We start from the raw sequence: 25,955 nt of genomic DNA, 5'->3' as shown, positions 1-25,955 counted from the left end.
TGTATACTAGCACTATCCTACATACTAGGGATAATTTTCATTTTTTCACTGAAGATAAATTAACCTACAAACCTGTACGTCTTTGAAGTGTGGGAGGAAACTGGAGCACGCGGAAAAAATCCATGAACGTACAAACTCCATACAGAAAGCACCCGCAGTCAGGACCGAACCTGGGTCTCTGGCGCTGCAAGGCAGCAACTCGACACTGTGCAGCCCTTGCACTTTTTTTTTATCTGCGCCTTCTCTATTAATGCTACAACTCTGTAATAGCATTATTCTGCACTCTGGTGTTTTTCTCTTTGTACTTGTGTGTAGTTTGACTGTATTCATGTATGTATGATTTCGCTGGATAGCACACAGTTTTCCCCCCACTATATCTCAGTACACTTCACAATAATAAACCAATACTAATAGAGTTTAAAAGAGTTTGTGCTGAACCTTTATAAAATACTGGTCCAGCCACAACTACAGCTTCGTGTTCACTTCAGGTCACCACATTAGAGGAAGGATGTGATGGAATTGGAGAGAGTCTAGGGGAAATTTAGGCAACAATCAAAGACCTTCTGCGTTCTTCCAGCTGCTTTTTTTTTTTTTTGCTCAAGGTTTCAGTATCTGTAGTCTCCAGAAGGGATTTATTGGAATGCTTCCTGTGACAAAGGTCTACAGTTGCAAGGAGGGGTATGAGATGTTGGATGTGTTTAAGAAGGAACTGCAGATGCTGGAAAATCGAAGGTACACAGAAATGCCAGAGAAACTCAGCGGGTGCAACAGCATCTATGGAGCGAAGGAAATAGGCAATGTTTCGGGCCGAAACCCTTCCTCAGACTGATGGGAGGTGGCTTTGTTCCTATATGCCTTGATTTTGTTATCGCTAAGCGCTATTTCTAACTCTCTCGGTGGGAGTCTGTTCTAATTGATGGAAGGTTGAGGACTAGAGGGAACAGGTACAAAATAAATGGGAAGAGAATTCATAGCGACATTAGGAGAAACCTTTCATACACAATGCATGGCTGGTATCGCAGATGAAATGCCCACAGATGAGGTTTCTATTGTGGCCTTGAAGAGGAAATTGGATAAAGAAATGGCGGAGAAAAATTGGTACAGCTATGGAGATAGGTGGGGGGGGGGGGTTCTCTGGAGAGAAGGAATGGGTGACGTTTTTTTAGTCGCGACCCTTCTTCAGACATGTATGTGTATATGGATAAATATACATGTGTGTGTATAAATATATATATGTATGTGTATACATAACTACACATAAAACCAAACCAACAATAATATTGCAAAACGCCAACCAATGCTCCCAAATCTATGTAGTTCAAAGCTTATTACCGAGTCTCAACAAAAAGTTGGGCAACAAATCCTGGCTCTAGCTGTGAAGTTCACATCCCAGAAAGCAATTAGGAAAAATCCCAGAGCAGTTCAGCCTGACTAGAAGTGCTCTATAAGCGTATGAGTTAGTAGATGAACAAAAGTAGGAGTAGGCCATTCGTCCGCAAGTGCGTGCTAACGGCTCTATGAGATTAGGCTATCTGGCCTCACTCTCCTGTTCTATCCCCATATCCCTGGATTACTTTTAATATTTAAAAATCTATCAGTCACTTAAATATTCTCAGCAATATTGGGCGGAAGAGTGGCTGCTTTACGGTGCTTACAGCTCGAGTGACCCGGGTTCGATCCTGACTACGGGTTCTCTCTGCGGAATTTGTAAGTTCGGCCGCGTGGGTTTCCTCCAGGCGCTCGGGTTTCCCCCCCCCCCACAACCCAAAGACTGGCGGGTTTGTAGGTTAATTGGCCTGGTGTATAGGAAGGGCATGAGAGCGTGGGATATTAAAGACCTTGTGTGAATGGGTGATCGATGATCGGCGTGGACTCGCTGGGGCTTGTTTCCATTCTGTATCTTTCGATCAATCAATCAATCTTTCAATAAATCACAGGCTGACAATATTGGAGAAAAGCCTCTGTACTCTTGCCGTCGAATGCTCTTACAAAACAGGGCAGCATGCCAGGACGACTCATTCCAGAATCCATTACAAAGCAAGTAAAAAAACTGAATATGTAAGAAGGAACTGCAGATGCTGGTTTATGCCAAAGATAGACACAAAATGCTGGAGGAACTCAGCGGGTCAGGCAGCATCTCTGGAGAGAAGAAAAGGGTGACGTTTCGGGTCGAGACCCTTCATCCAGATTTTGTGTTTACTTTCGGTGTGGAATGAAGTGTCTCAACCCGAAATGTCACCTATCCCTTTTCTCCAAAAACAGAATATAGTTGGACAGGTAAGAGTCTAGCAAAGGTTTAGTGCGATGTGGGTCACATTACAAGCAAATGCGAATAGCTTTGATGGCCCTTGGTCGACATTGTGCTGGGTGAAAGGGCCTGTTATCATGCTGTATAACTCTATAATGCTGGAATACAAAATTGGACTGGGCAGAATTACTGTACATTTATGAATGGGGGGGAAAAAAAAATCACATTTGACAAATCAATGTTTTCTGAGGTTATAACTACCAGGAGTATTTTGGGTGAACAATGAATTTAAACGTTCAAAAGACTTTCAATAAGATGTCACACAAGATATTATTAAATAAAATTAGAATGGACAAAATGGAATAATACACTGAATGGAATGAGAATTGGTCAAAGACTCATGCCATGGCCCTGCTAAGCTTACACCAGTGATGGGATCACGGACAGTTATCCAGAGGTAGACAAAAATGCTGGAGAAACTCAGCGGGTGAGACAGCTTCTATGGAGCGAAGGAAATAGGCAACGTTTCGGGCCGAAACCCAAAGGGTTTCGGCCCGAAACGTTGCCTATTTCCTTCGCTCCATAGATGCTGCCTCACCCGCTGAGTTTCTCCAGCATTTTTGTCTACCTTCGATTTTCCAGCATCTGCAGTTCCTTCTTAAACAATAATCCAGAGGTGTTGATGATAGAAAGCCAGGTGGAAGTGTGGGTGTGGGGCAGGTGCAGAGGAGCTTCAAGGGGATGTAGAAGTGAACGGACAAAAACCTGACAGTGGTGGAAGATGGAAACATGGAGTATTTTTTAAACAGTAAATGATTGTAAGGATAGACGTAATTGCTGGAGTAACTCAGCGGGCCAGGCTGCACCTCTGGAGAGAAGGAATGGGCAACGTTTTGGCTCGAGACCCTTCTTCAGACAAATCACTGATGAAGGGTCTCAACCCGAAACGTCACCCATTCCTTCTCTCCAGAGATGCTGCCTGTCCCGCTGAGTTACTCCAGCATTTTGTATCTATCTTCAGTTTAAACCAGCATCTGCAGTTCCTTCCTACACAATGATTGTAAGGAGTTGATTTAGACACAACACCCTGACAATCAGCTTGCGGATAGAGCAAGCAATTGGGAAGGCATCAGGACAACTGATCAAGGATTTCCTGCTTTCTCTCCTACTATCTCCCAATCTGTGGATTTGTTCTACAATACATGGAATATTGGAAGTTGACAGTCCGAGTGCGCATTAACTTCATCACCATCTTCCTTAATGCCCGCTGGAACTGGGAATGTAATTTATCCCGTCCTAATGTATCTACTGGTACAAATCTCTTTGAGTTCTGCACACACACACACACACACACACAGACACAGACACACACACACGCTACTCTGGCATTTCTGGGCATTCCCTGCATCTTCAATAAAGATGGGCATTTAATGTTTGTGGATTAGAGGTTATTAACTATAAGGGACAGTTAGACAAACTTGGGTTGTTTTACTTTGCAACACCAAGGCTGAGGGGAGACCTGATATAGAGGCATCGATAGGGTAGACAGGTGGTACCTTTTTCCCAGGGTGGGATTGTCAAAGACTAGAGGGCATAGCTTTTAAACACCCTTTAGGTGCAGAGGGAGCAAAGTTTAAAGGAGATGTGCGGGGCACTTTTTTTTTTTTTTTGCTCGGAGAGTGGTGGATGCTTGGAACATGTTGACAGAGGATGTGGTGGAGGGGGGGAAATAAGCTAAAAACACAATGTGATTAGAAGCATCACGTTTTTACAAGGGCGCGCCTTAGTGAAAATGGGGTTACGATCAATTTTCTGGGAACACATTGCTCTGTAATGCAAGAGTATACATTGGAGTATTCCAGATGAGAGACGCAAAAAGCTGTAGTATCTCAGTGGGTCAGACAGCATCTCTGGAGAAAAGTAATAGGTCAAGACTGTTCTTCAGACAGTCGGGGGAAATGAGATATAGAGAGATATAGAAGAAATGAATGAACGATATGCAAAATGGTAACGATGATAAAAGAAACTGGCCATTGTTAGCTAGACAAAGAGACTCAACAAGACGATTATAAAGCTAGTAAGACTTGGGGTGGGGGAGTGATGGAGAGAGGGGGGGATGCAAGGGTTTCTTGAAGTTAGAGGGATCAATATTCGTACCACTGGGCTGCAAGCTGCCCAAGCGAAATATGAGGTGCTGTTCCTCTAATTTGTGTTCGGCCTCACTCTGTCAATGGAGGAGGCCCAGGACAGAGAGGTCAGTGTGGAATGGGAAAAGTAATTGAAATGTTTCGAATTGAAAAGTAATTGAATTGAACCGGTTATCAGGTAAGTCCAGGTGGACTGAGCTTTCTAGCTTCCCTTCCATGAACAGTGGCTCAGTCATCCTCTATTTTAAGATTTTCCCAGTCCTTGGACTTGCTGCTCTTTCAGGCAATGTTATCCTCTGCCTTGTGAGAGGCACAGTAAGAAGACTGGCAGTGTGAATGAGCCACTGGGTCATACAAGCCCACACGCTGTCCTATCACTGAGCAACACCTGCCACCTGCTGGAGTGGCAGTGGGACTGCAGGATAAGCCAGTTCAGTGGTAGAGTGAATTTTGCAAGCAAATGCAGATGCTGGAATCATGAGAAAACACAAAGTGCTGGAGGAATTCAGCTGGGTGGGCAGCGTCTGCGGAGGGATGGACAGAAACGATTCAGGTCGGGACCCTTTTTTTTTTTCAGACTGTTCAGTGTAGAATGGGAGTATTGTGTGCGTGAAAGAGGGAAGGGTATGGATGCAAACACAAGGAACTGCAGATGCGACAACCTTGAGTAAAACACGAGTCTGATAAGAGTCCCAAACTGAAAGGTCGCCTTTCCATTCCCTCCTGAACTGCTGAGTTACTCCAGCACTTTATGTTTCACTTAAGGGTCTGTATGGCTTTTGGTTTCCACTGCATGATCTTGTTGATGCCTCTCCGTTTCCACTGGTACCATTTACCGATCTTAATCTGTGCAGATAGGCCTCGTGGGCAGGGAAGCTAAATGCATTTAAAAGACATTTGGACAGCTACATCGATAGAAAAGGTTTAGATGTATTTGGGTTAACTGAGACAAGCTTAGATGTGGAATCTTGATTGGCATGATTTAGAGATGCAGCCTGGAAACAGGCCCTTTGGCTTACCTAGTCCCCGACGACCAGCGATCACCCCGTACACTAGCACTATCCTACACACATTAAGGACAGTTTATAATTTTACCGAAGCTAGTTAACCTACAAACCCGAACTTCTTTGGAGTGTGAGAGGAAACAAGAGAGAACCCACGCAGTCACAGTGAGAACGTACAAACACTGCACAGACAGCATCCATAGTTGGCATCGAATCTGGGTCTCTGACGCTGTAAAGCAGCAACTCTACCGCTGCACCACCGTGCCGCCCATGATCAAGTTAGGTCGAAGACCTGTCTCTGTATGTCTCTATAAAGATTGATTGTTCTGAAGCACTTTAATCTGAAAAACCAGCCAGTGATGGTGCTCTGGGTATATGAGTGGATGGGTCCGAGGGAGAAGGCAGGCAGGCAGACAGAGGAACAGATCAGATGGGAGGTGACCTTCCTGTGGTAATTCAGTCTGTGTTGTGGTTCAAAGTCCCTGATGTCCAATCCCAAGGGCAGTGTGTGTTTGGCAGGTCAACTGCAGCTCTCTCAGACGGCCTGTGGAAGAGGAGGGAGTAAAAAAACATGAACACTTGAGACCCATTCATTTCACCTGCATAATTTAAACCACATTCTGGGTATCCTGGAAAATAGGAGGAGGAGGAGCCCTTCGAGCCAGCACTGCCATTCAATATGATCATGGCTGATCATCCAAAATCAATATCCTGCCTGTTATTTTCCAAACATTTAACATTTTCCATACTTCATTTGGGATTTGTCAGCCTGATTCCCTGACACACTTTGGATGCTGAAGATGCAACTTGGCAGCACCATTTAATAATCTGACTAGCTCATATATTGCAGTTACCAATTATGTTTTAAAAACAAAGTGCTGGAGAAATTGAACGGATCTCTGGAGGGAAATGAGCAGGCAGTGTTTTGTGTCAGGACCCTTCTTCAGGCTGAAATAGTTTTGAAGATCAGATACCACAATTATTCTTTGTATGAAACAATTGAGGGCTAGTCTATTACCTCAGTGTCACTCTGCCGTTGTAACCCCATCCCCCTTGTTTCTTTTAATATCTAGAAATCTATTCTGGTAAACATCTTCTGCACCCTCTCCAAATGCTTCCTGTAATGGGGTGACCAGAACTGCATGCAATACTCCAAATGTTTAGTTTACCAAGGTACGTGTATCAAGGTACAGTGAAAAGCCTTTTGTTGCAAGATAGTCAGTCAGCAGAAAGACTAAATATGATTACAATCGAGCCATCCACAGTGTACAAGTGCACGATAAAGGGAACATCGTTTAGTGCAAGGTAAAGTCTGATTAAAGATAGTCCGAGGGCCTACAATGAGGTAGATAGTAGCTCAGGGCTGCTCTCTAGTTGTGGTAGGATGGTTCAGTTGCCTGATAACAGCTTGGAAGAAACTATCTTGAATCTGGAGGAATGCGTTTTCACACTTCTGTTCTTCATGCCTGACTGGAGTGGCCTAAACAAAGTACTTTAAAGCTGCACATGCCATTTACATACATTCTATTTGTTTTATTTGTCAAATGTATTGAAAACTAACCAGTACAATGAAATTCTTAGTGCCCGGTCAGTTGTGTGTGGGTGCAGGAGGTGGCACCAAAGCAGTCGTCAATGTAGCGGAGGTAGAGGTCGGGGATGGGGCCCTGGTACGCATTGAACAAGGATTGTTCAACGTACCCGACAAAGAGGCAGGCGTAGCTGGGGCCCATGCGTGTGCCCATAGCTACGCCTTGTGTTTGGAGGAAATGGGAGGAGTCAAATGTAAAGTTATTGAGGGTGAGGACCAACTCCGCTAAGCGGAGGAGAGTGTCAGTGGCTGGGTATAGGTTGCTCCTCTGGTCGAGGAAGAACCGGAGGGCTCTGAGGCCATCCTGGTGGGGGATGGAGGTGTAGAGTGACCGGACATCCATGGTGAAGATGAGGGGGTGAGGGCCCAGAGAGTGGAATGCGTGGAGGCGGCGGAGAGTGTCTGAGGTGTCTAGAACATAGGTGGGGAGGGATTTGACCAAGGGGGATAGGATGGAGTCAAGGTATGTGGAGATGAGTTCGGTGGGGCACGAACAGGCAGAGACAATGGGTCTGCCGGGAGACATCAGAAATTCTTATGTGCCTGGAAAGCTGCAACAAGGAAGAATTTCTTTGTCCCGAGGGTTTTGATGGTGAATTTGAGACTTCAGCAATGTGGAGCAGCTAGTAAAACTGCAGCAGCCCAGGTTCAATCCCAAACTCTGGTGCTGTTTTTGTGGAGTTTGCATGTTCTCCCCGTGACTACGTGGGCTACTGGGCTTCCTCTGAGTGCTATGGTTTCCTCTTAAATCCTCCAAAAAATGTACAAGTCAGTAATTTGATGATGTATTTTGTACGGGTGTCAGGGGTTATGGGGAGAAGGCAGGAAAATGGAGTTAGGAGCAAAGATGGATCAGCCATGATTGAATGGACCGAATGGTGTAATTCTTCTATCACATGAACTGTAAATTGTCCATTGAGTGCATCTGAGTGGTAGAATCTGGCGGGAGTTGATGGGAATGTGGGGACAATAAGGTGGGTTGGGGTAGGATTAGTGTAGATTAGGAGAGTGATCACTGGGAACTTGTGGAAGAGGTCAATGTTTTTAAAAATCACTGAGGTAAGAGGACTAGTCCTATGTGAGACCAGTGAATCATCCACATCAGAGCTCTAGCTCTCCTCTGTTGTCACTCTGACCATGGACTGTTCCACTGCCATTATCTAAACGCTCCAATATCATGACCTCCTCTCAACACGCACACGCTTCTCTCTCCAACACTGCTTTCTTATCCAAGGAAACAATTCAATTTTTGACCATCGCTGTTTGCTGTACACAACATCCACAAAACACTTCCAGCCTGTTGCTCTCACTCAGTGGTCCATTTCTGGACAGCTAGAGGAATAAAATGGTGGGGAATCAGCTTTCTACCGCAAGGCAGTTGATTTGTTCAAGCTGAGGACCTGAGAAGTATTAAAGGAGAACTTCAGCACACGCGCGTACTCTATGGACCAAATGCAGGCATCTTCCTAAAAGAACATCCTTTAATTCTATGGTAGACAAAAATGCTGGAGAAACTCAACGGGTGAGGCAGCATCTATGGAGCGAAGGAAATAGGCGAAGTTTCAGATCGAGTCCCTTCTTTACACTGATGTGGGGGTTGGGGGGGCGGGAAGAAGAAAGGAAAAGAGGCGGAGACAGTGGGCTGTTGGAGAGTTGGGAATGGGAGGGGAAAGAAGGAGAAAATGGGGACTACCTAAAATTGGAGGTCGAAGTTCATACCGCTGAGGCGTAAACGAGCCAAGCAAAATATGAGGTGCGGCTCCTCCAATTTAAGGTGGGCCTCACTCTGACCATGGAGGAGGCTCAGGACAGAAAGGTCGGATTCAGAATGGGAGGGGGAGTTGAAGTGCTGAGCCACAGGGATATCAGGTTGGTTATTGCGAACCGAGCGGAGGTGTTGGGCGAAGCGATCGCCAAGCCTACACTTGCTCTCACCAATGTAGAGCCCTTTAATTCTATAGTCTTTCTGCGGACTGGTTAGCACGCAACAAAAAGCTTTTCACTGTACCTCAGTACACGTGATAATAAACTAAACTAAACCAAAACTATTTCTGTGCTAGGTACACAAAAATGCTGGAGAAACTCAGCGGGTGCAGCAGCATCTATGGAGCGAAGGAAATGTGCAACGTTTTGGGCCGAAACCCTTCTTCGTTGCCTATTTCCTTCGCTCCATAGATGCTGCTGCACCCGCTGAGATGCTCCAGCATTTTTGTGTACCTTCGATTTTCCAGCATCTGCAGTTCCTTCTTGAACTATTTCTGTGCTATGCAGCTTATAACTTCCTGTTCAGAAGGGAAGGGTTCTATGGTCTATGCCAAGGCAATTTGGCAAGCAAATTGGTGAATGTAACAACAATAATCAAAGTACCGCACTAATTAAAATTGAAATAATATAATTGCAAGAAAAATAATTTCATGCTGATGTGTACAGTCCATTTGAAGCTGCCTCACTGAGTGCATCACAATGAGTAATATCCTCCCTGCTGAACCGTGCCCACAGGGAACTCTTCTGAAATGCAGCTATGCTGCCTGTGCGGTTCATTTACATGTTTATTGAATTTCAGAAATTCACTTTTCCTTTTGAAGCCAGCTAATTTATCCAAAAATCCACTTGGTCTGCAAACATAAAAAATAATATTAACATCAGATTTTAGGAAATGTGTGGATGAATGAATAAGTTTATTGGCCAAGTATTCACACACAAGGAATTTGCCTTGGTGCTCCGCCCACAAGTGACAACATGATGTACTGTGACACATAAAACATTCATTTACGACTTTAAATGGTCAATGGTTGGTTTGGACTTTATGGGCTAAAGTGCCCGCTCCCATGCTGTATGAATCTGACCTCAACACACTAGTGTTCTGAATGCTCTTGTGTTGGTAGGCTTAACCTGTATTTTAGAACTTAGACCAGTACAGGTGCCTGTATGTTGCCTGTCCCACTGAGTTACTATGCTGCCTGTCCCACTGAGTTACTATGCTGCCTGTCCCACTAAGTTACTATGCTGCCTGTCCCGTTGAGTTACCCCAGCATTTTACAGTCATAAGAGTGATACAACATGGAAACGGGCTCTTCGGCTCAACTTGTCCCAGCTACACTAGACCCACTTGCCCTCCATAACCCTCCAAACCTGTCCTATCCATTTTGTGTCTATCTTCAGTGTAAACCAGCATCTTGCAGTTCCTTCCTACACATTAGAACAATACAGCACAGGAACAGGTCCTTAGGTCCACGATGTTTGAGCTGACCATAATGCCAAGTTAACCAACCACATCTGCCGGTGCATAAGGTCCTAAGTGATAGGAGCAGAATTAGGCCATTCAGCCCATCAAGTTTACTCCTCCATTCAATCATGGCTGATCTATCTTTCCCTCATAACCTCATTCTCCCACCTTCTCCCCACAGCCCTTGACACCGGTACTAATCAAGAATCTATTTATCTCTGCCTTAAAAATGCCCATTGATGCATGATCCATACCACTGCATATCCTGCACATTAATTTGCCTATCTAAAAGTCTCTTAAACGGCACTAACATGTCTGCCTCCACCACCACTGCTGGCAGCACGTTCTATCATATTTGATGATGATTTTAAAATCAGACATGATTGCTGGTGTGTGTTCAATGGATTCGACTGCCGACTGGTTCTAAACGTTACCTGGTGATCCCTGAACATTACAGCTTGGCGCTCTTCAATAAAGTCAAGCTGTCATTTCTTTCAGCAGCTGAAATAAAATCATCAGCAATATACTGCCAACTGCAGTTAAGTACATTAGTTTTGTTCCCCCTTCACCCCCCTCATGTATATCTCTGTGCAAAGCCTGGTGGATTGAATGACAATGTATAGGCCAGTTAACAGGCTGGCTTCCAGAGGGCTTGAAGGCTTTGTTATTCTGATCTATTGGGTATAAAGATGTAGGTGGAAAATATTATTGAATTTGAACTTTGTGCAGATTGTACCTGCCTCGCTGCAGAGGTCTGGCTGGTTTGTAATTTGTAGTGAAAAATGATGTGAAGGCTTGTGTTTCTCTAGCACCTTTCACGTCCAGTTCAGAACATCCCAAAATAGTTGCAGGCTTTTTGGAATGTTGTCATTGCTGTGAGGACAACACGTAATGATATCAGAACCCGGGGGTTCATCCATTAGGAACCCCTTCCCTAGTTGGCAAGAAACAGATGAAGTTAATGCTAAATATTTTCATCCAGGTTTTGCACTGAAGTTCTTTGATATTTGAAGATGTTGGATTCACTGGTTCTTTTACTCGTCTAAATCTGCCCTGTATTACCTGTTATAGATGTTACTGTAGAGATGGAGAGTAATTGGCCTCATATTTACGTTCTGGGAGATTAAACTTCCCAGGCCGTTATTGTGTAAAGATTAATATCGATGCTTTCACTTCTAACGACAAAAGCATCCATTTCACTGCTTTACATGGTCAGGGATTAGTGGTGTTCTCCAAAAGGAAATGGTGAGAGGCTTATATTTCTACAGTTACTTTCCCATCCATTTTCATTGCATGCACTTAACTGTCAAAGAAGCCGTCTCTTGTACAGTCACTTATAATGTAGAAAATGCAGGAGTAAAATCTCCTTCAAAGAGCGATGAAACAATGGCCAGCAAACCTGTTTTAGTGTTGGGGATTAGGGCCAAATACTGTCGAGGAAACCAGGGGAAACTTCAAGATAGCACACTATACATGTAGCACAATAGATATATTTGTGTGTAACTGAGGATCTCAGACTAATCCTGGGATGGCAGGACTTTCATATGAAGAAAGACTGGATGGACTCAGCTTGCACTCGCTAGAATTTAGAAGATTGAGGGGGGATCTTATAGAAACTTACAAAATTCTTAAGGGGTTGGACAGGCTGGATGCAGGAAGATTGTTCCCGATGTTAGGGAAGTCCAGAACAAGGGGTCACGGTTTAAGGATAAGGGGGAAGTCTTTTAGGACCGAGATGAGAATTTAAAAAATTTATTTATTTTTTATTTTTTCCTTCACACGGAGTGTGGTGAATCTGTGTAATTCTCTGCCACAGAAAGTAGTTGAGGCCAGTTCATTGGCTATATTTAAGAGGGAGTTAGATGTGGCCCTTGTGGCTAAAGGGTTCAGGGGGTATGGAGAGAAGGTAGGTACAGGATACTGAGTTGGATGATCAGCCATGATCATATTGAATGGCGGTGCAGGCTCGAAGGGCCGAATGGCCTACTCCTGCACCTATTTTCTATGTTTCTATGTCTATGTTTCTAATGAAAACAGGTGCTCCAATATGTTTGAGTTTCACATTAGCACTATGCAAGGCAATGTTCTGAAGAAGGGTCTCGCCCCGAAACGTCACCCATTCCTTCTCTCCATAGATGCTGCCTGGCCCGCTGAGTTACTCCAGCTTTTTGTATCTATCTTTAGTCATTAGACCTTGCACACGATCCGAGATTCATCAGCAGAGCCACTGCTCACACAGCTCCAACGTTGAATGTTAGACCCTGCTAGAATTTGTGGGGTCAGTTAACTTGGACTTCAGCTTCTCCCTCCTCCCCTGGTCCTTGCATAGGAAGGTGCCTTTGATTCTGTGTCCAGTTGGTGTTGTAGTTCCTGGTTGCTCTGGGATTCTCATTGTCTTGTTGAAAAAGCAATGTTAAATAAATGGCTCGGTGAATTCAGCCAAAAATGTCCCTGGCCGTGGCCTGGTCCAATGGACATTTACATACTTGCCAGTCTGAGCTTCCTCCCCTTCCAAAAAAAACCCAGGAATGTATTAGTGTTGTTTCATTTTGTCATGTATATCGAGATGTTGCTTGTTTGCGATTGAGTCAGTAAAATCATACTGTACATGAGTATAATCAATCCATATACAAGTACAACAGGAAGTGGAAAGAAAATATGCCTGAGTGCAGAATATAGTGGTACAGTATTCTAGTATTATGGCTACAGAGGAAACATTCCAACGTCTGCAAAGGGGGTGATCGGGACTGAACTCTGAGCTCATGAGAGATCTAAACCGTAGTTTGTTTATAGTAGGGAAGGTGGTATGAGCTTTCAAACATTTGTCTCTTCTGCCAGACAGGAGCGGGGAAAGAGAGGACGACTGGGGTGAAAAAGGATCCTTGGTTTTGTTGGCTGCTTCCCTGCGGCAGCGTGAAGTGTAGATGGAGTTGATGAAAGGGGAGTCTAGTCTGTGTGATGGACTGGTCTACATCCACAACTTTCCGCGGTTTCCTGCAATCTTGAACAGAGTTGTTTCCAAACCAAGCTGCGATACATCCCGTTAGGAGTCAAAAGGGCCAGAGAGTCTCCTTTCACAAGTATAAATTCGATACCTAACTGAATCTTCTTAAGACAAAATCAGTGGAAAATTCAATTATTGTGATTTATTGGAGCGGAATATCATAGACAAAACTGGTGACAACTGTTTCTATAACAAATCATAGAGTATAACCATTTTGAATATAAAGTGCAAAATCAATTTAATATTACTCTTCTGCCCCAGTAGCTTGTTATACTGTGGGTGGTGTATGTTTTTTGATTTGATCAGTACTTGTAGATATATAGGCAGAGAAATGGCAGATGGAGTTTAATCCGAGCAAATGTGAGGTGCTGCACTTTGGGAGGTCGAATATGAGGGGGATATATACAATAAATGGCAGGATCCTTATTATCCATTGATGTACAGAGATATTTTTATTTATTTTATTTTTTTAAATATTTTTTATTAGAAGTAGACATATTATAAAGTATAGTTCATATTATAGTAAAAAAACTTTTCATATACATCAATCATACATTATTAAAATTTTCAATTGTCGATTACTTCTACTTCTAGTGCGTTTTTTTTATATAGTAAAAGAGAGAAAGAGAGAGAAAAGTTACAAATATCAAAAAAAACAAAAAAGGTGGAATGGATTACTTATAATACGTCATTGGAGATAGGTTCGTAGATTATAAAGTATGACTTTTCATCTAATCCTGAGTTCGTTTCAGTTGGGTTTTCGTGCCGGGCCAATCTATCCCGTCAGATAATTAATGACTGGAGCCCATATTTTATCAAAAAGTTCTTGTTTGTCCATTAAGACAAGTCTAATTCTTTCTAGATATAGGGTCTCCGACATTTCCACAATCCACATTTTAATTGTGGGGGTCGTAGGGCCTTTCCAAAATTTTAATATTAATTTTTTCCCGGTTATTATACTGTAGTCGAGGAAATTTCTTTGGCTTGTTGTGAGTGTTAAACTTTGCTCTGATATTCCAAGTATTATTAATTTTGAGTTTGGATCCAGTTTTGTATTAATAACTTCTGAAATTATTTCAAAAATATCAGTCCAGAAATGTTTAATTTTTATACAATTTGCAAACGTATGTGTTAAATTAGCCTCTAGATGTAGACATTTATCACAAATAGGAGAGATTTGTGGGAAGATTCTATTTAGTTTTATTTTAGAGTAGTGTAATCTATGTAAGACTTTAAATTGTATTAAAGCATGTCTGGCATTTAACGAACATTGATGTATATGTTGTAAACTTTCGTCCTACAGATCTTTCGTTATAGGATGACCTAATTCATTTTCCCATGTGTGTCTATATGGTTCCGTCGGTGGCACCTCGTTGTTTAGGAGGGTGTTATAAATATAAGCTATTAATTTTTCAGTATTAGGATGCTTGTTCAAACATTCATCAAGGATTTCTGGTTCCCTAGTCCTGTAGACGTGTGTTAGATTTAACATAATCTCTAATTTGTAGATATCTGAAGAAATTATTTGAGTGCAGTCCATGATTCTGTTGTAACTCCTGAAATGAAAGAAAAGTGCCTTTCCCATAAAGATGTCCAATCTTTTTAATTCCATAATTTTTCCATTGTGTGAAACCCTTATCCAAAAAGGATGGTTTGAATAAGGGATTATTTACAATGGGAAGGCATAGTGGTATATTATTCAATTTTAAAGCTTTTTTTAATTGTTTCCAAATTCGTATTCCACTATGTATTATGGGGTTCTCCTTATAGGTTTTCTTGTGCAGTTTTGTGGTAGCAAATATGATCGGTCCAATTTCAAAAGGTAAACAGTCTTCCTTTTCCACCCTTAACCAATCTGGTTGTTGATCCAGTTCTTCCAGCCAGAAATTCATGTTTTTAATATAGACTGCCCAAAAATAAAACAAGAAATTTGGCAAAGCCAAACCTCCATTTATCTTTGACTTACATAAATGTTTTTATCCATTGATGTACAGAGATATTTTGAGGTCCAAATTCATAACTTCCTGAAAGTGGCAACATAAGTAGAGAGAGTGGTAAAGAAGGCATGTGGTATATGCTTTCCTTCATTGGTCGATACTTTGACTATAAGAGTCAGGAAGTCAAGACATAGCTTTATACAACTTTGGGTTTGTCCACATTGGCAGTATTGCGTGCAGTTCTAGTTCACCCCAAAACAGAAAGGATTTGGGGGCTTTGGAAAAGATGCAGAGGAGGTTCACCAGAATGCTGCTCAGACTACATGGTGTTAGTACAAAGAGAGGTTGAACACATTTGGATTGATTCCTCTGGAATTAGAGAGGTTGAGGGGAAACCCGATGGAACTATATACAAATCTGAAAGTCATAGATAGGGTAGACAGTCGGGTCTTTTCTCTCCCAGAGTGGAATTGTCAAAGACTAGAGGGTATAGTTTTAAGGTGAGAGGGGCAAAGTTTAAGCGTGATATGCGGGACATTTTTTTACATAGGGCGTCTGGAACGCACTGCCATGGATGGTGGTGGAATTGAATGCGATAATAGCGTTCCTCAATGGTGGAACAGGCGGAGGATGATGGCTGACCTTAGTGGAGCGTCACAACGGCTGGGAAGGCGGATGTAGGCTGCAGCAGAAAAGGGTCTCCGATCGTCTTGGACTCCATTCCACTGGATCCTGACCCAGATCTGTCAAGGACCGTGGGGTGACTGTCTGTGCACCAGTCTCCCCACGTTAAACAAAGTCACGCACAGGCGTCCTCCATATAGGGAATAGCACCCTGGAGACACCCATGGTCAGCCATGACCGAAGGGGGCCTAAGGAGAAGAGTGGCGTTTAACATGCTTTCAGATAGGCAAGGATATGCAGAAAATGGAGGGATATGGATCGGGTGCAGGCAGAGTTGTTAAGTTTATCTTAGCATCATGTTAGGCATAACCATTGTGGGCCAAAGGGCCTGTTACTGTTCTATATTCTGTGAGCAAGATAAAAAATATATCTTTGGTCAAACATCAGTCCTCTAGTAAGATAATCTTTATAAAAGGCAAGAACAGGAGTCAGGCTAATGTGGATCAGGAAAATTGTGTGGCGGTTAGTAATGAACATATAATTACAGTCGAGAGCACACCTAACAAACCAATTAGGCTGGCGAACTGTGTAATGGATATTTAAGGGTGGCACAGTGGCGCAGTTGGTACAGCTGCTGTCTCACATTGTTAGATACCCGAGTTCAATCCTGATCTCGGGTGCTATCTTGGTGGAGTTTGCACGTTCTTCCTGTGACCACATAGGTTTACTCCAGGTGATCTCGTTATTTTCCCACATCCAAAAGATGTGAAGGTTTGCGGATTAATTAGCCTCTGTAAAATTGCCCCTTGTCTGTAGGAAGTGGGTGAGAAAGTGGGAGAAGATGGAACTGGTGTGTACTGGTGATCGAAGGTTTGCGTGGACTTGGTGGGCCGAAGAATCTGTTTCCACGCTGTAACTTTGAACTAAACAAGAAACTGCAGATGCTGGAATCCAAAACACCCAAGTGCTGGAGAAACTCAGTGGGTCGGGAGTCTGAAGAATGGTCCCGAACCAAAAAAATGTCCGTCCATTCCCTGCACAGATGCTGCATGACCTGTTGAGTTACTCCTGCGCTTTGTATTTTGATCATAGTTGCTTGCTCCTAAACTCTCAAGAGTCTTTTCACTAGATTGGTGAACTATCAGAGTCGTCGAATTCTACAGAAACAGGCTCTACAGCACACACTCTCCATGCCAACCAAGTTCATCACATTTGCCTGCATTTTGCCCATGTCCCTCTATGCTTCCTACCAAATGTCCTTTGTTCAAATATCTTGTTGATGTGAACGTTACTAGTTGTGACGCCTAAAATGATGAGGAAAACAGAACCTCATTGTTACGCGGAACACCCACTAAGCAAGCAGTAGAATTCAAATCTCCTGGCATTCTGTAAAATCTGTAGTGTTTCCAATTTCAGGCAACCCGCACTCCAACTGCTCTCCTCTTTCTCTTCCCTTTTGATCCTTCCAGGTTTTCTCAACCGCCTCTCTCCTCCTCAAACCACCATTCAACTTCTCTATTACCCAGTTTCTTTTCTCTCTCCCACCTCGTTCCACCTGTCCATGACCCACACACCTAACCCATTGGGCCTCTAGTCCCCTGCCCCACTCTTTCCATTACCCCTCCCTCATCTGGTTGCACTTCTCCTTTCACATTACATCACCCTCAGTGCCCCTGCTTCCTCAGGCACAACAACCTCGTAGCTGAGGCCTGCTTCATAGGGGCATAGAGTACGGGAAGAGTCTCAACCACAGATTCCAGCATTTGCAGCATGTTGTATCTTCACATCAACTTCTGACTCTTTCCACTGCCTTCCCTCTCCCCACCCATCTCCCCTCCTCACCTGGTTGCATACCTATCATGCCTACCTCAGCCCTCCTTATACTGACTATTTTCCCCCCTACACTCTCCGTTCTGAGGCAAAGTCATCACCAGAAGCATTGACTAACCCGTTCTCTCTATAGATGCTGCCTGACCCACTGAGTTCCTCCAGCAGTTTGCTTTTGGCTCCAGATTCCAGCATCTGCAGTAATTTGTGTTTCTCGCTAGCCGTGCCCGACATATTGTTGGGGAAACTTGCATCGCCCAATTAACCCAAGCAGCCCGCACTGCTTTGGAATGTGAGAGGAAACCAGTGTACCTGGAGAAAATCCGCACAGTCACGGGGAGGACGCGCAAACTCCACACAAGCAGCACTGTAGATCGAGATTGAACCCAAGTGTATAGAGCTGTGAGGCTGCAGCATTCCCATCCGCAGTGTTACCCTCAGTGACTAGAGAATAACTAATCATCTAGCGAGAGGAAGGCAGGCTGTTTTTGCTCACCCTCTGTCTCTCCAGAACTGTACCAAAGACTCTCATTACATGATCCCATTGTGTTGTTGTACAACTCGGCAGGTAGCTGGTCAGGCATGTGTGAAGCAGTATATCGATTTCAGCATGGAGTTAGTCGAGGTACAAAGTCTTACTGCTATTGCACAGTGTAAGTGTGCTAGAGCTGTTGAGATAATGTGACCATAATGTGCATGGCTTGGGGTAGCCATGAAATCTACATCAAAATGACACGTGGGCACAATACTCGGGTCACAGCATGCCCGGATGCATCATGCTTCTCTCCGGAGATGCTGCCTGTCCCGCTGAGTCATTCTGGCATTTTGTGTCTATCTTCGGTTTGAACCTGCATCTGCAGTTCCTTCCGACACATGTTTTGGGAACAGCTCCACCCAGGACCGCAAGAAATCGCGGAAAATTGTGGACGTAGCCCAGACCATCACGCAAACTATCCTCCCTTTTCCATTTACACCTCACTCTGCCTCAGCAAGGCCTGCAGCATAATCAAGGATGAGTCTCACCCTGGTCACTTCCTGTTTTCATCTCTCATCAGGCAAGATGTACAGAAGTGACTAATATTCCATATTGTGATGGTAATATGATGATTTTGTAGATGGTGGATTTAGTTTGGGGTGGATACATTCACCAGGTTGTGCCTAGGACCTAAAACATAGAACAGCACAGGAACAGGTCCTCCAACCCACAATGACTGTGTCGAACATGATGCCAAGATAAACAAATTTCATCTAACTGCATGTGATCTATATCCCTCCATTCCTTGCTACCTATGTGCCTAATAAAAAGCTGCCTAATTGCCACTTTTGTATCTACCTTCACCACCACTCCTGACAGCAAGTTTCAGGCTTCCAAACAAAATCTTGCCCCACACATCATCTTTAAACTTTGCTCCTCTCACCTGTACCCGTGCCTTCTAGTGTTTTGATGTTTTAGTGTTTTCGCTCTGGGCAAAAAGGTTTTGACTCTCTGTGCCTCTTATAACTTGAACTACTTTCTATCAGGTCTCCTTTCAACCACCGGTAGATCAGTGAAACCAATCCAAGTTTGTCCAACCTCTCCCTCTGTAGTTAATGCCCCCAAATCCAGACAGCATCTTTCTACATCCATCCTGTAATGGGTCAACTGAAATTGCACACAATGTTGTAAATGCAGCCTAAACGGCCAGTCCCACTTACGCATTTTTTTTCGGCGACTTGCCGGCACCCGTCATATTCGCAGCAGGTGGCCGAACATTTTCAACATGTTGAAAATCCAGCGGCGACCAGGAAGAGGTACGACTACTCACGACAATACAGGCGTCACCCCGCGACATGCAGGGATATGGACAGACGATGCTTCTGGTTGGGACCTAGTTTCAAGCTGATTTTTTTGATAGTGGCTACGGCAGCAGAGCTGCCAACTCTCACGCATTGAGTGTGAGAATCAGGCATTTCGCCCAATTCTCACGCTCTCACGCTGATCACAAAATTTCTCACGCTCTGCGCGTCTGTTGACAAGACAGCAGCATTCTTATTCTCTGTTATTCTAACTTGACCGAACCACCACACACCTCCAAAGCATGTCACCATGCAAATTTACATAGAAAGACACGGTGTGTCACCCAGCGCAGCAAGTAAGGCCATGTCCTGCTACCGGCAGCAGTCGGAATTTAAGGATTTGCGGGAAGCGGCTGACATGAGCTAGGCCGGCGAGCGGCAGGAGAGAGGTACCTGCGCCGCGGAACCCGGGGGGGGGGTGTTTTTTTGGCTAGACATGTTTCAATGTCTCCGGCTTTGGACGAGGCACTGCTGTGCTCTGAGCAACCTGGTCGTGGGTGTTAGAGAGCCTGGGCGGATGGAGGGATGGAAGCAGAAGCAGCAGCGGGGGCAGATGCAGATGGGGAGCCTTGGTTGCCGAATGTTTGCCACTCTGGCGAGGCGCTCGCTGCAGCTCCGGCCATGGAGCAGTCTCAGTGCAAGAGTCCCAGGCCATCGGAGGCGTCGGAAGCATTTCGCCGCTGCCGTGAGAGTCTCTGCGGCGAATTCGCCCTGGTGAATGGATCGGGCTGCGGCTCGGTGCTCGGCTGTGGTTGCAAGTCTGGATCAGAACATATTCAGAGAGTAGCAGCAATCATGGGGTGGGGGTGGGGAGCAGTGTGAGAGGATCTCACAGACCTCCCAACAGAGAGAGAACACAAAGCTGCAGTAACTCATCTGGACAGGCAGCATCTCTGGAGAAAATGAATAGGTGACGTTTTGGGCTGAAACCCTTCCTCAGACTGGGCCCCTGAAGAAGGGTCTCGACCCAAAAAAGTCACCTATTTCTTTTCTCTTGAGATGCTGCCTGTCCCACTGAGTTACTCCAGTTTTTTGTGTCTATCTTTAGTTTGCGGAGGGAACTGGTCAGATAATGATTTGGGACCCTTCTTCAGACTGTGTGGTTGACATAGACTCTGTGAGCCAAAGAGCCTGTTTCCATTCTGCATGACTTTCATTATAACTGAGCAAAGCTTCCTATCATTTTTTTAAGCAGAGATTATAGGGGTTATTGCAATTTTTACCATAGTGTAATTTAAATTCATCAACCTAATGGTTGGCAAGGGAATAGATGTATTTGCCGCTGAGTTAAATATTCCAACAATTCTCATCTCCTCTTGTAGGATATTAAATGATTTAACGTCCTTTAAGATGAAAGAGCCACTTCCATTCACTACTCATTCTGTAGAAGTAAATGCAGAGAATGCTGGAAACACTCAGTGGGTCAGGCAGCCTCTACAGAGAGGCGAGGAGGTAGTGGTTCTGGTTGCTGAGTTAATCTGGTCCAGCCTTCTAAACCTGGCTTCGGATGTGCCTGAAAACATTACTAATAACTAATGGGCTTAGTTCAATTGCACTGAGTAACACTGCAAACAGATTAAATGCCCATGGTTATGTTTCAAGTCCAGCAATATCCTTGGAAATATTTGTATGGGAGATCCCTTCCAATTTTATATTGCCACTGGAATTCCCTGTCTGAATCTTTTCCACCTCACTCTCCCTTTAAGATGCTCTGGAAAATCCTGTTTATTCTACGTTCACAAGGGTATCCTGATAGCATTAGAAAAAATAATATATGCCCCAGCCTTATAATATGTGTGATATTACAAAAATGGCCTGTTTTGGTTTTTGCAAATCTTTTGCATTGACTTTGAAATATTCAGATGATGCAAGATGCTATATAAATGCAAAAGCACATTACTGCATTTGCCAGAAATCCGAAATGTAATCAAAAACTGTTGGGAATGCTCAGCAGGTCAGGCAGCTCCTACAGAGTGAGGAGATGAGTTAACGTTTCAAATCATAGAACTTTCATCCATTGGAGTTTGAGGGGAGACCTGATAAAAGTTTATAAAGTAAGAAGCATAGACAGTCAGAACTATTTTCCACAGAGTGGTTGTGTTAAAGATTAGGGGGCTTAACTTTAAGATGGAAGGGAGCAACATTTAAAGGGGATGTGTGGGGCAAGTTTTTTTTTTTTTTTACACAGAGAATGGTTAGTGCCTTTAATGAACTGTCAGGGAAGGTGTTGGAGCCAGATATGATCGTGGTGCTTGAGGCTTTTAGACAGGCACATGGATATGCAGGGGGAATGGAGAGATATGGATCACGTGCAGGCAGTGATTAGTTTAGCCTGGTATCATGTTCGGCACGGACATTGTGGGCCGAAGGGCCTGTTGTTGTGTTACATTTCTCTTTGCTCTAAAACTGAAATATTACTTCTGTTTTTCATCCCATGGAGGCTGAGCATTTTCAACATTTTCTAAGTTCATTCTTGCCATTAAGGACTGGGGTCACTTGTGAAGCGTCTCGGTCCACAAACCATGGTGATTCTGTGTTCATGTGGTAAAGCAGTTGCTCATATTGTCCTAATTGAGGTCTCCGTTGAAACATGGGCTTAACCCAGTGAGACTTCCTCTTAATTATCTTTTTAATTAATCTCACCCTTCTGCCTTCACGCAAGCGTTTTCGATGCTCATGTTGCGCTAATGCATACAGCACGTCAATGAAAATAACAACCAGCCTGTACTCGAACCAACTTTGTATAGGCATGTCTGCAAATGAGCCAATTCTACGAACGGAGGATATTTATATAGCGTGTGAAAAAAAAGTGACATCATTTGTGCCACGTGATTAACTACACTACAGTCCACGATGTTCATTCACGATTAACGGGAAAGATCGGGAGACGGACAAGTCAGTCGCACAAATGACAGAATTGCCGAGTACCGTGGGAACTCTTTATCGTGGGAACACTTTATCGTGCGGAACTCGTGCTGGACCACGACCACTTCACTCGGGTGACATCTTGCTTCAGGTCGCACCGTGAGAACTCGCCATTACCGTTCGCAGGAGTTCCCACGGTATTCGCAAGTGTCATTACGGATATCGCACGGATATCGCACAGGCATCTGCGTCCATACAATGTTGCAACGCTGCTCAAGACACTCTTGGAGAAATTCGAAAATGTTTGAATTTTCTCCCGACCTTACCAAGTCACACGACTACCTGCCGTGTGCGCCACGGAGGTCCTCGGTGGTCCACGAATGCCGTACTGCTATCGCAGAAGGTTCCCACGATGTTAAATCTTGTTAGGTCTTGCTTCAGGTCGCACAATGAGAAAGCCCTTTAAAGCTGAGCTTGAGATGTAGCGTGCATCAAATGGTGGTTGCTGCTGGCCAGGTTAGATTCACCGCATCGTTACCTGCAGGCAGTTACCCAGATGTGGCAGACGCCTTAAACATCTTCATACTGCACTCCAGTGCTTCTGCAGTATCCATGGTGGGTCTTCCAATGCTTTGCCTTCAAGGGTGGAGCAAGTTTGCACATTTGCCCTGTGAATTTACACTTTGGATCATTGTGGAGGTCATTGTGGAAGAGAAAGATCTGAGACTCTTGAGCTTAAATCTTGTTTTTGTGCTCAATGTAGAAATAAGGAACTGCAGATGCTGAGTTTTATTCTGAGAATCTTTGTGATCTTGGCTCTGATCCACATCAACTGACTCTTCACCCTTTCATTCATTCTTGCTCTGGTGCTTTGTCTTTCTGCACTAATTCTTCCTGCAGCCAGTGTTGTTTATTACATTTATAATTACATATGCTTTTGATAACGATTGACAGGAAAAGGCGAAAATTAGACGCCATAAATAGAAACAGCAAATTGCCGTTGGTTCTTTACGCCGACTAATCACAGCAACAAAAGAAATGTCCTTAACGTTTACTTGCTTTGAGCATCCTGACCTGATCTACGGTTCATTTTGTAAATGCTGCAAAGATGTGCATTGAGATTTAGAAAATTAGTTTGGGAAATATTTCATTTATTTGTGAACGTGCCTGAGGCCCCCCCCACCCCCACCTCCAATTCTCCCCTGTTGCTCTCCACATCTGTGTATATAGTGAGGGACAGAGGTTTATTCATTCCCACCCTGGGCGCTCACGAGAAATGGCTGCATTTCTAAGCACCTTTTATGTTTAGCAGGCGGGCTCCATCTCCCTCAGTTGCTCGAGACTTGCTGCCGACAGGAAAACACTTTTAGTGCGAGTGAAAATCCAGGCCACTGCTCCAGAGAAATACTGATATAATATTAATGAAACCTGATGCTATTAAGGATTAGCACTTGCTTCTGCTGGCTTTGTCTAAGCGTGGTGGGGCTGTGACTGCTGTTCACTTGTAGTCCAGAAGAGAGGATATCCAACGAGCTACAATCTGTCAGTAACTCTTTGATCCATCTGCATGCATCCACCCCTCCCTGTACCCATTCCCCTTTTCCCCTCTTCCTTCCCCTTCTAGCTTTCCCTTCTCTCATCCTCTCCATCCCTCTTCCTTTCTGTACTCCCCTTCCCTGTCTCCCATTCCCCACTTCCCCTCTCCTACCAACTTCCACTCCTCACACACCTTTCCATTGCTTACTCCTCTCCTCTTGTCTTTTCCCCTACTTCTCCTTCCTCCCTTCCCTCTCATCTTCTCTACCACTCTTCCCCTCCCTCTTTCCATCCCCATCACTAAGGCCTCTTTTCTGATGTGCCTCATCTTCCACTCCTCCCCCACCATTCCATAACTTCCTCCCCTCTTGCTTGTTCCCCATCTTCACAGGCCCGTCCCTTTTGTCACCTTCTCTTCACACCCCGCCCCGACTAATCCTCACAAACTCTTCTTTCTCCCCCCCCCCTCCCCCTCACCACCGAACCCCTGGGTCTGATGCTGAATCCCCTTAAAAAAAAGCCGTCGGCATGGCAACATGCCTTCTGGAGAGGGTTGCTTAATTAAGACACACATCATAAATGCAAAGCAAACACTCAAATGGTGTATGCTCTGCTGCTCAATTGCCTTTTCTGGGAAAGGCAATAAATGTGCAGTGTGTGTGTGTGTGTGTGTGTGTGTGCCTCTCTCCTTCACTTAGCAGAAGCAGACTGAGGGCACACAGCCCGCTGCTGGCTCTGAAAACCGATTTCAATCCTTGCATTGAGATTGTTTGCCCTACGTTACCGGACACTTGTTTTAATTTTCCTACCTGCGATGACAACGTGGTTGTAGTTGATGTATTTGTCTCTCACCTGCAGCATGGCTTTGCTTTAAAGAACTCAGTGTACAGGTGAATACTTTTCCATATTTCGATGTTAACATTTCTTAGGGAACGTATTGTTCTGTATTATTATACTATTATCTGTAAATGGCCCTGAAATCCCACCGGGGCGTTCGAATGTGGCTGCAAATGTTCAGGATTACAGTTGTAGTTAAATTATTTGCAAGATATTTTTGCACTGCGGCAGTTAATTTTTTTCAGTACAATGTCAAGAACCCCAACTGCTTTATCGGTAGATGGCCACAAAAGATGCAGTCTTTTCATCGGCTGTTTTATATTCATCCACGGCTTCACTAGATTAATCTTGGGATATGAACAAATTGAAACAACAATATGAACAAATTGAAGGTGATCCTTCAATTTGTTCGTATCCTGATATAAAAGGATATATATATAAAATATATCGTATAAAAGCATCCTTAAAATAGGGAAATAAATTCTTTGTCATTTTAACCACGTTTTTGCAATATTTTCAGTGTTTAGTAAGGTGCTCGATGAGGGATTGTGTGGTGATCTTAAATGACAAAAGTTTTGCGAGCAAGTTGAAGGTCTAGACATATGTGCTTGTGTTTGAAGCAACTGGTGTAACACGGATACACAGCGGTCATCCTGTTGCCCGTCAGTCAAGCTCTGCTTGAAGGTTATGTCAAAATGCAGAGAGCAGCCAGGATCTTGCATTAATGCCCTTCTGTAGATCATCATGTGATAGGAGTAGAATTAGGCCATTCGGTCCATCAAGTCTACCCCACTGTTCAATCATGGCTGATCTATCTCTCTCTCTCTCCTAACCCCATTCTCCTGCCTTTCCCCCCCCATAACCTCTGACACCTGTACTATTCAAGAATCTATCCAACTCTGCCTTAAATATATCTACTGTCTTTGCCTCTGCAGCCTTCTGTGGCAAAGAATTACCCAGATTCACCACCCTCTGACTAAAGTCGGTAGGATTACGTTCTTTAAAGTTTGAGAATACTGTCTACAATTTTTTTTAAAAGCTAAGATCCCTAATTAGTTTATTTTATCTACAGTAGCACCAAGATCCTGCTAACTACCGATCTAATTTTACAAGCATCAGGAGGGATATTTAGATGCATGCAGACAATAGGTCCCCACTTTCATCCCTGCTGTATGTAAAATTAGATCACTTTAGAGCAGACATTTGGACAGGTTCATTGATTGGAAGGGTTTTGAGGGGCATGGGCCATAAGCAGACAAATTGGACTAGCCCATTT

General features: G+C 44.0%; 1 protein-coding gene across 10 annotated transcripts in view; it reads left to right on the top strand.

Moving 5' to 3' along the window:
• The window catches only part of LOC116990323 (RAP1 GTPase activating protein), a 290,150-nt gene that overhangs the window by 152,204 nt on the left and 111,991 nt on the right, over window positions 1-25,955 (top strand). For 2 of the 10 annotated variants that reach the window (XM_033047831.1, XM_033047832.1), the window contains exon 1: window positions 24,556-24,732. The exons of 5 other annotated variants lie outside the window; for them this stretch is intronic. The gene's annotated coding sequence lies outside the window, so the exon portion shown is untranslated. Of the gene's footprint in view, window positions 1-24,555; window positions 24,733-25,955 lie in introns of those variants that run through there. 3 more of the 10 variants (XM_033047834.1, XM_033047833.1, XM_033047836.1) reach the window with 2 other exon arrangements.

This window comes from Amblyraja radiata, chromosome 31, assembly GCF_010909765.2.
Source record: "Amblyraja radiata isolate CabotCenter1 chromosome 31, sAmbRad1.1.pri, whole genome shotgun sequence".
NCBI lineage: Eukaryota > Metazoa > Chordata > Chondrichthyes > Rajiformes > Rajidae > Amblyraja > Amblyraja radiata.
Note: the sequence above shows the minus strand (reverse complement) of the source record. Positions and strands in the feature narration are given on the sequence as shown.